Raw genomic sequence first — 9801 nt, forward strand, 5'->3', positions numbered from 1 at the left:
GTCTATTTTCGTAAAAGACAGATACATTTATACAGATACAACCACAAGATTAGCAGACACAGACACGCGCTGTTTCTGTTGGCCTAGCCTTCGTTTCGTGTTTATTTATTTATTTAATAATTTATTTAAAATACCTACAGCGCCCGAAAGCATTATTGCAGGGTGGAGATACATGTTGTTTGCGAGAGGCCGTTGTGTGCGACAGAAGGAAAAAAAAAAAAAAGACGAGAAAAGAACAGAATGGCGCCACAGTAACAAACAAGAAAAAATTGAAAGGAATGAACGAGCAAATTAAATGAAGGCACCGCGCAAGCAGCTACATATCTGACAGCAAAGCACGAAACAATGTTTCAATGTGACATTCAGCAATTTTCTGTGGAAGTCGGTTCCATTCGCTGACAATGTGTGGAAAAAATGAATAACGAAAGACATTGGTCCGACAATTAAATTCTCTTATTTTGGGTTGGTGATCGCACCTCTTAGACACAAAATGAGGAGGCAAAAAGTAAGCCTCTCTGTCTACTCTAACTGTTCCGAAATACATTATGTAGAGCATTTCTAACCGCAATTTTTTTTCTGCGCCTGCTTAATAGTTCCCGTTCCAACCCATCCCTCAGTAATGTAACGCTAGGCGTGAAGTTATAATTATTGCAGACAAATCGACTCCAAAATAGATCTTACGTTAGTAAAGTTAACTATTTCTCTAATTTTGGCAGGCGCTTTTCTGAAAATACGTTTGATGAGATTTAGCATTTTGCAAGCCCGTGCTGATATGCATTCGACATATGTTTATTCCAGGTTAGTTATTGACGCTGCTTTTGGTATACGGTGAGTGAATTTTACGCATTGACCGCTTTATTGTTTCTATTTACTTTGACACTGCTTTTGCTAAGAGATGATTTAAAGCTACGCTCATCGTTAACCTCGTGCATCGTCATTCCTTCTTTTGTCTCTTTTCTCTTTTTCTGCTTATGCATGGTATTGAAGGGTTCTGTATCAATTTTACACGCATTGCTCTCTGGTGGCACACTTAAAGCGGTGGTATGCTGACATGGACAGTGCGTGTTAATCTCGTGATTGCCCAGCGCGGGTATAAATGTGTCTGTCTTCTGCGAAAATAAACTAGTCGGAAGTTGCGCTCTGTACATGTCGTGTGTGTTCCTTTGTTGCGTCCCCGTCTTTTTCGCTCAAGTACGTATACATACTCGTTTGAAAGGAGGATGCTAGACTTGGAGCTAGTGAAAATTCTTCGTTCCGCGGAGAAAGAGAGAGATTAAACATTTATTTGTAAAAAGGAGACCACAGCTAATTGTGGGTGGGGTCCTCAGTCCAAGACTCCAGTGGCTTCCGCCAACGCTTTGGCGATGGCGGCTAGCGCCTCCTGGTCTTCCAGGGAGCCGCTGGCCAGCGTCACCTCCCACTGCTCCAGTGCCTTGCTTTAAGTGCTTCGGTTTTTCTGAGCATGTCCGTCTAATGTGCGTGAATGTGGGGATATCGCCACACCAGGGACATGTATCTGCGCATAATGTTGGGTGAATGCGGCCTATGTGGCAGAGATTGTGGGAAGCAAGTGTTTGGATGCGTCTAAAGGTGGTAGGAGCCCGCCGGGGAAAGTTTCTTATGGGCGGGGGGGGGGGGGGGGGGGGGGGTAGAGACGCCTAAAACGGTTTGAGAGGGGGTAGAGAGTAGAGTCAGTGTGCCCCGCTCGGTTGGTGTAATCTCGCGAGCTACTACTGGGGCTAGGTGGAAATGCATCCTTGAAGGTATTGGTGAGCGCTAGTAGTAGTGATAGTAGTAGTAATTAGTGGTTTTTATTAAAATAATACTTAAAAAGGAAGGAAAAGATTTTTGCCAGCTCCGGCATCTGCCGTCGATACTGAAGCACCTGAGATGTAGCAGCGGAAATATGTGTATACAGTCATGTTCATTCAGAGAATAAACAGTTGTTAGGAAGCGCTTCGTCCTGTGTGCTCGTCCGTCTCTGTATTCTGATAGCGCTCACCAATACCTTCAAGGATAATCTCGAGCTAGGGTATCTGCCCTAATATTGCCATCGAGACATGCATGTCCTGGGAGCCAGGTGATGACGTGATCATACTGGAGATAGCCGCCCAGAACGCGGAGAGCCGTGCGTGGGACACGTCCACTTGCATAGTCTCTGCAGGCGGCTTGGGAGTCTAAAATTTGGGTGCCGTGGTGTTGGATGTAGCTCACTTTGATGGTGATGGCTATTGCAATGGCTTCTGCGGCCGCCGGATCCGGTGCCGTGAAGTACGCTCCAAGATAATGGATGTTGGCGTGATTGACAGCAGCGCAAGCACTTTGTGGGGCCACATGCACACGCATAGCCGAGCTGTCTTGGCCGTTTTGCCTACGGAGACTGCGAAGACGGGCCTGACGGCGCTGGGCCTGTGGCTCATAGTTCATGTGGCGAGGGTAGGGTCCATGTAAAAGCGGGAGCGGACAGCATTAATGGGAAGAACTCCGGTCAGGGCCGTCGTCCTGGTGGCTTGCGGGTCGCCTATCTTTGAAAGGATGGCCCTACCCACTGAGGTGGTGAGGAGACTGGGAGTTCAGAACAGCCTCCTGGATTTCCGCAAACGTGTTGTGAACCCCGAGTGCAAGCAGTCTAGCGGTGGATGTACACGTGTTGAGGTCCAGAGCCGTTTTAAAGAGGGTACTGATAAGGACATCGATCTCTCGGCAGTGCGACCAATGTTGTGGTATGCGAGACCATACTGGATTCGAATCATGGCCAGGGCCGTGACTAGGCGGATAGTGTCCTCCTCGCGCATGCCCTTGCGATGTCCAGCGATACGTCGTACCATACGTGCGATCTTGAGCACAGACGTGCGCAGAGTGGCAGTGTTGTGGGTGGACTTGCCGTCATGCTGGACGCAGAGGGCAAGCACTCGGATGTGTGATTTTTCTTCTATAGGGTGGTTGTGAATTTCGAGCATGATTGGGCTGGGGGAACGATAGCGGGGACCATGAATACGGATGATTTCCGATTTGTCCGGTGCACGCTGCATACCGCGGGTATGCAATGTAGGGTTTGTAGGGCTTGCTCTTTGGCGGCGAGGCACCCTCGGGTTGACCAGATAGTGATGTGTCATCCGCATAGATGTATGTATATCCGATGTCGGAGAGTGTAGAGAGCATGTGGGCGAGAGGGGCCATGGCTATATTGAATAGTAGGGGTGATATATATATAGGACAGCAGCGCGTGGAGTGCCCTTGTCAGGTGTTTGGAAGGGAGACGAAAAAAGTGCGCATGTTAAGCCTAAAAACAATGCTAACAGCATGGCCCCATGCCTACCACCTTGGAATCGATTAATGCGTTCTTCACTGCATCGAGAGCAAAATGGCGGGCGCTCAAACAGCGGCTGGTGTGCAGAGGTAAAGCTTATTACGCAGTCAAAATAACTGCTGCTCTACATGTGTCGCTTTCATGGAGTGAGCAATCGTCTATTCCACGAAATATTGCTTCAGTTATCACACTGATCGCCTGTTGAGGGCCTGTTATCTGCTCGCCGCAATAGCGGAATCTGCTCTTTCCATTTTAAAGCCACACAAAGCGAACAAGAATGAGGCACCATCCGCGTTCGTTCAGAATGAATTAAGTATACAGCGGTTCCTTACAATCACGGCCTCTCACTCAAGTTGAAAAAGATAGGGAATCGAGTTAACGTCAAAGTTGTCTTTTCAGCCTCTGTTGCTATAGGATGTCGATAATTCTCCGTTCGTTGCGCAGCGATGCTCCAAAAGACATCAAAATCAGTTTGTACCTTGTCAGGAAGTCGTTGTTTACTCAATCCCGCTGTCTTGTGGTAAACAATATGTTCGGCAAACGGCACGATGCCTCAATGAGCGCCTCAGGGAGCGTCACAACAATGTATACGAAACGGTGAAAGGGCACCTGGGCATTCACTGCAGGGACCGTAAAGATTGCACGCCGCACTTCGCCCAAACGAGAGCGACATAAGCAGACATCACAATCAGCTTGCCCGCGAAATTCCGTAGAAGCCGCAGAAATCGCGAGGATTGAGGAAGCATGTGTCAGTAGTGCTTCGTTGGCGTTAACAGCGAGGGAGATAAGGTTTTTGGACGCAAGATAATGACGCCGCAGTTGTCACCTCCAACAGTTGTTAGCATACATACCTGCTCATGTGATTGTGGTCATGCTTTATTTTGTTGGTTGTGTCTGATGTACATATTTTCGCGGGCCAAGCAATAAAGCTTCAGTTGGAAGACAGCGTTCGTCTTTGTGTTCTCGCTACGTCCCCGTCTTTTTTGCGCTGTGCATACAGTCGTGTACCTTTTGCGTCGAACTGAACATTCTTCGGAAGGGGAGCTAAGACCTTCGCCCGTATGCCTTTGCGCGTTTCTCTCAGCCCATGGACGACGCAGAACTGAACAGAAAAATGTTTGTTAACTTAGTAATCATTCGAGGCAGAAGGGAAGCAAATGAGGCACACGGCATAGTTTTTTGCAAGGAACGAATCTCCACGGTAACTTCGCGAAGAGCGCCCTGCAGTTTCTCCGTTCCGCATGCAGCTGACGCAACCGGGACTTGACGTTCGGTGAACTGATCGCCAAAGCCGGTTAAGCTTGCATGCAGCGATTCATCGCAAGCTGGAAACGACGGTGACAGGTTCGCGCACCCGTTATTCATCCCATCGCTGCTGGAGTTGTTGCGCTACTTGCTCCGGTAATTCGTCACACGATATAAACGTAATATCCCTTCGTTCGCTTTCCTTGCACTCGCTTCATTCTTGCCGTTTGTTTGGCTTTTCCACCGGCCCGCGCCATCTTTGGCGCCGAGGGGTGGTCTGAGAGGGGCAGCCGCCGATCAACAGGATCGCTCGCATGCATGGGCGAGCAGGAGTAATCCGGGCGCCTGCCAGCCGGATTTATTAAATTCCTGGCGCTATTAGCGGGCGACGCAGGCGGAGCCGCCTAATTGCCGTCGGCACGTGGCCCCGGCATTCCCCGGGCGGCGCCGTAATAAAGACGCCTGTCACGCCGCCATCTTGGACGGCGGCGACCGATCGATGGGGGCAGCTAACGAGCGCCGCGCCCCGGTGCGCGCCGCCGGGCAACGCGCGCGCGCTTGTTGCGCGCTAATTGTGCTCGGCCCGAACCCGGCGGCCGGTTGTTGATCGCCCCGGCCGGTGTTGCTGCGCTGAACGGCCGCCAGAGCGAGATGAGGCCGGCAACCCTCACTGCGTGGGCTCGTCGGAGCGTCCCGTTCACATGTCTGCGAGGCATCGTCAACACGCTCTCTTTCTTACAATACATAATTTATGCGCGGATGACACGAGCTTATTCTTTTCGCGAACATATGCTAACGACCTTGTACAAGAATCACCATCATCAGTGATACCGAAGCGGTGGCCTAGTCATTTGAGCATCCGCCTCGCGTGCGGGAGGTGCGGGGTTCGATCCCCAGTGCCACCAGGTACCCACCGGCGATACAATGGGTACAAGCTTTCTCCTGGCCTGGTGCTTGGCTAGTAAGGGCTGATATGCTTGGAAAATGGGTCTTTGGCCCCAACTTGAGTAATAGAAAAATACCTTGTTCTATGGCGCTCCTTGGCCAAGACGCCCTTGCGCCATAAAAATCCATCATCATCAACCATCATTAGTGTAATAATAATGACAATAATCATCATGCTGACAGCCCCACTGTAGGGCAAAGGCCATTCCCATCTCTCCAATTAACCCGACCTTTTTCAGCATAGTACTGCTAGTGTTGACGGACACCAGGAAACCGGTGAATCGTCTTTAGTAATTAAGCTGGTTAACGAATTTTTAATAAGCAACTTCTTAACTATCGTAGAGTTAAGCGCAATATAGTTGCAATAATAGATTCGTAGCCGGTCGTTAGTAATAGCCATATCAGTTTCTAGAGTTGGTTGCTACATTGAGAAAAACAGCGCTCGCAGATCAGCGCAGTTATCTGCCCGTGCTTTCGTTCATTGTCTGCGAGCACTGTTTTCCTCCGAGAGTTTTTAGAATTTCGAAAACGCGATTACCCTTGGCGCTGTGGCTCGACAAAATTCGGCTTTTTTCAAACGAAAAGCTTCACAACGCCAGCTTTTCGTGCCGTCAGCGGGGCCGCAAGTTTGACCTTGAATGCAGCTAGAGGTCACGGTGGCCGCAAGTTTCACCTTGAATGTAGGTAGAGGTCAAGCCATGAGCATAACTGGTGGTAGTCAGATGACGATACCAACTTTATTTTCCACCAGATAAGGAGGCCCCGTTCCCGGGTTCGAACCCGACCGCGGCGGCTGCGTTTTTATGGAGGAAAAACGCCAAGGCGCCCGGGTGCCGTGCAATGTTAGTGCACGTCAAAGATCCCCAGGTGGTCGAAATTATTCCGGAGCCCTCCACTACGGCACCTCTTCCTTTATTCTTTCACTCGCTCCTTTATCCCTTCCCTTTCGGCGCGGTTCAGGTGTCCAACGATATATGAGACAGATACTGCGCCATTTCCTTTCCTCAAAAACCAATTATTATTTTTATTATTATCAAGTCTCTCGTACCGTTTCCAGTAAAAAAAATGATAGCACATGCTTTGGTCTACAGCACCCTTCGATATGGGATTACCGTCCTTGCTTTTTGCCCTACCCGATGGCAAAACCGCGTGGATTCTTTGTTAACGAACATACTGAGAAATCTAGCCTACAATAATCCGTCACTCAAAAATCATAACATCTTCTCGGCGCTTGGCTTGCCTTGCTTCTGGTCTTTGTTTGTACAAACTGTGGTGCTACGGCATTTTTGGTTCAGTGATTTTAAAACGTGCTATACAGCCCCCCGAGGCCTTCGTAATAGTGTTCGCTATGTAGTGCCGCGATCCTCAACAAGATATGGTGAAGCTAGACGCTGTGTTTACGTGCCGAAAATTCTGAACGATTTGCCAAATGAGGCATTCTCGATTCAGTCAAAAAAGGCATTGAAAAAGATTATTTGCTCATTGTAACGCGGTTGTTTCAATACTTCTAAAAAGTACTGGTCACCACCTCTGAAATATGTTCATCTTATCTTACGTGTATTGACTCTTGTCTCGTGATTTGCTCCTTGTTTGTGTTTAGCCTCTTAACTGTTAATACCCCTGCATTCACCCTGTTATGCGTCGAGTGAATATTGCACACTCGTCCGCTGATTTTGCCGGGCCAAGTCCTTCAAGCCATTGGTGGCTTTGACAGGCCCGTTTCTTGTACTTTGAACTCTTTTGTGCAATAAAATTATTATTATTATTATTATTATTATTATTATTATTATTATTATTATTATTATTATTATTATTATTATTATTATTATTATTATTATTATTATTATTATTATTATCATCATCGAGGAGGCGCCGGCACAAAGGCCTCGGTGACGGGGGCCGGGACCTCCGCGGTTAGAAGCAGACAAAGGGGTCTTGACTCCTCGCGGCTTCTCGTTGCTGTGGAGCAAAGATCTCGCTCCCCATGTTTCTCTACAATTTATATTTGCTTGGAGCTAGCGCATTCCCAATGTGGTCGAGGGTCCCTCTCGCCCCACAGCGCTTGTCCCACTTATCGTTTTGTCTCTGATCTTTCTGAACATGATATGCGCCCCCATGTGATTGCCTCCCTATTGTTTAGACTTTTATCCTCTGGTGGCACGTACCAGTCTCCTCTACACAATCTCCGTATAATTTTGCTGACGCTCGTACAAGTTCCGGCAGTCGGGCGGCTCCACAGTTACCCGGAAGTGTAGAGAGCTCGGGCTAACTCGTGGGCCGCGTCGTTGCCAGGAACGGACGCGTGTGCGGGAGTCCAAATTAGGCCAATTTTTTTTCTGTTTAGCCGTCTACTGGCCAGAACCCTTGCCACTTCCGGCAAGATCCTACCCTTTCCAAAATTATAGATGGCCGTTTTGCTATCGCTAATTATAAAATTGGCTTCCGTTCCAACGCAAGCTAGCGCTATCGCAACTTCTTCAGCTGTTTCCGTGTTGCGGCTTCTAAGGTCAAGTTCGACACATGACGTCAGCTACAGCAGCGACACCAGCGGATTTTACACCACCTCAACTTTGACCTTGACCTTTGACCTCCGGTCAAGCGGGAAAGAGTCTGCCGGCATGGCATGTGCAGGTCATGAAAGTGGGTTCTGCATAAAACGCGGGTGCACTTTGATGCGTTCAGCGGAACGCAAGGTGTGATCGATGCGACGCCTCCCGTGGAGACCGACACCCGAACCGCACCCGTAATGAAAGGAAAATGAAATGGAAATTGGTTTTAATAATAATAATTGGTTTTGGGGAAAAGGAAATGGCGCAGTATCTGTCTCAGATATCGTTGGACACCTGAACCGCGCCGTAAGGGAAGGGATAAAGGAGGGAGTGAAAGAAGAAAGAGGTGCCGTAGTGGAGGGTTCCGGAATAATTTTGACCACCTGGGGATCTTTAACGTGCGATGACATCGCGCATGCAGCACACGGGCGCCTTAGCGTTTTGCCTCCATAAAGACGCAGCCGCCGCGGTCGGGTTCGAACCCGGGAACTCCGGATCAGTAGCCGAGCGCCCTAACCACTGAGCCACCGCGGCGGGTGGGTGAAAGAGAAAGATATAGCTCTGACATGGGTATGATGTCCTCGGCGAAGCAAGGTCTGGCTGTCTTGCATTTGTTAGTAAAGTTGGAAGCTATAGCTCGCGACAGGGATTCGAACCGACGACATTTAAACCTTCGATGTGTGGCTTCCCAGACTCTTTACCTTTCCCCATCACGGGTCCCCGAAAAGTGTGTTTAAGGTTGGCTATAAAATGCTCGCATTATGTAGAGTACAGGCCAACGAGCGTTCATGCCGCGTACAAGACCTCAAAAGCGAGCCGATAATTTATAATGCAGGCTTTAAAACTCTCGCTTCCTCGCCTAGCGGCGACCTGCGGTACTGGGCTTTCGCCCGAATCAGCGCTCGTTACGTCATGTAGCGCTAGTTACGTCAGCAGCGGACTGCTAGCAGCGCAAGGAGCGCCGACATTTCAGCGTGCAGGAAGTGACGAGAGGAGAGGGAAAGGGGCGAAGACGCGGAAATTCAAATTTTGACTACAGATAACTCAGCTTCTACGAAGCGCGTCTAAAGAATTCTTGCAAAAGGACATTTGTGAAGCGGCGTCCTTTAGCATCCTAGGCACATAGCATCTTTGTTGTGACCCCCTTTCACAGACCATTTAAGGCGCAGTTGAGGTGTCCACCGATATGCGAAACAGTAATTACTACGCCATTTCCTTTCTTAAAAAAATTTTTCATACCAAAATTGTGACGCAACCGTTTGTTGTATATACTGCTGCAGGTGGTGCCGTACAATTTCACGCTGTATATTGCATAGGTCTCTTAGTGAGGTTGGAGGTTAGCTCGCGAAAGGTGTTCGAACCTAGTGACCAAATGTTTCACTCGGACCTTTGTGGAATCGGCGTTCGGAGGCGCGTCTTCGTTTCATTTCTCAGTGCGCGCAACCTGCCGCATTGAACAACGTGACCCATGCTGCCGTCTACGCCAGCCTTAACCATATTTCTTGCGGCTTCAAAGCCTGCTCCTACATCAGCAGCTTCCTCTCGTCCCGTACCGCTACTTTCATCTTCGGTTCTTAGAATTCCTCCTCCTACAAGTTTCGGCACTCCCAAAGGCTCTGTCCTTTCACCGTTCCTCATTAATCTCGCTATGCTGTCCATACCTAGCTACACCCTTCGTTCTATCCCCTCCCTCAATATCTCTCTCTACGCCGACGACAGCGCCCTCTGGGTATCCGGAGGCTCTGACGGTAC

Source organism: Amblyomma americanum, chromosome 11 (assembly GCF_052857255.1).
Source record: "Amblyomma americanum isolate KBUSLIRL-KWMA chromosome 11, ASM5285725v1, whole genome shotgun sequence".
Taxonomy (NCBI): Eukaryota; Metazoa; Arthropoda; class Arachnida; order Ixodida; family Ixodidae; genus Amblyomma; species Amblyomma americanum.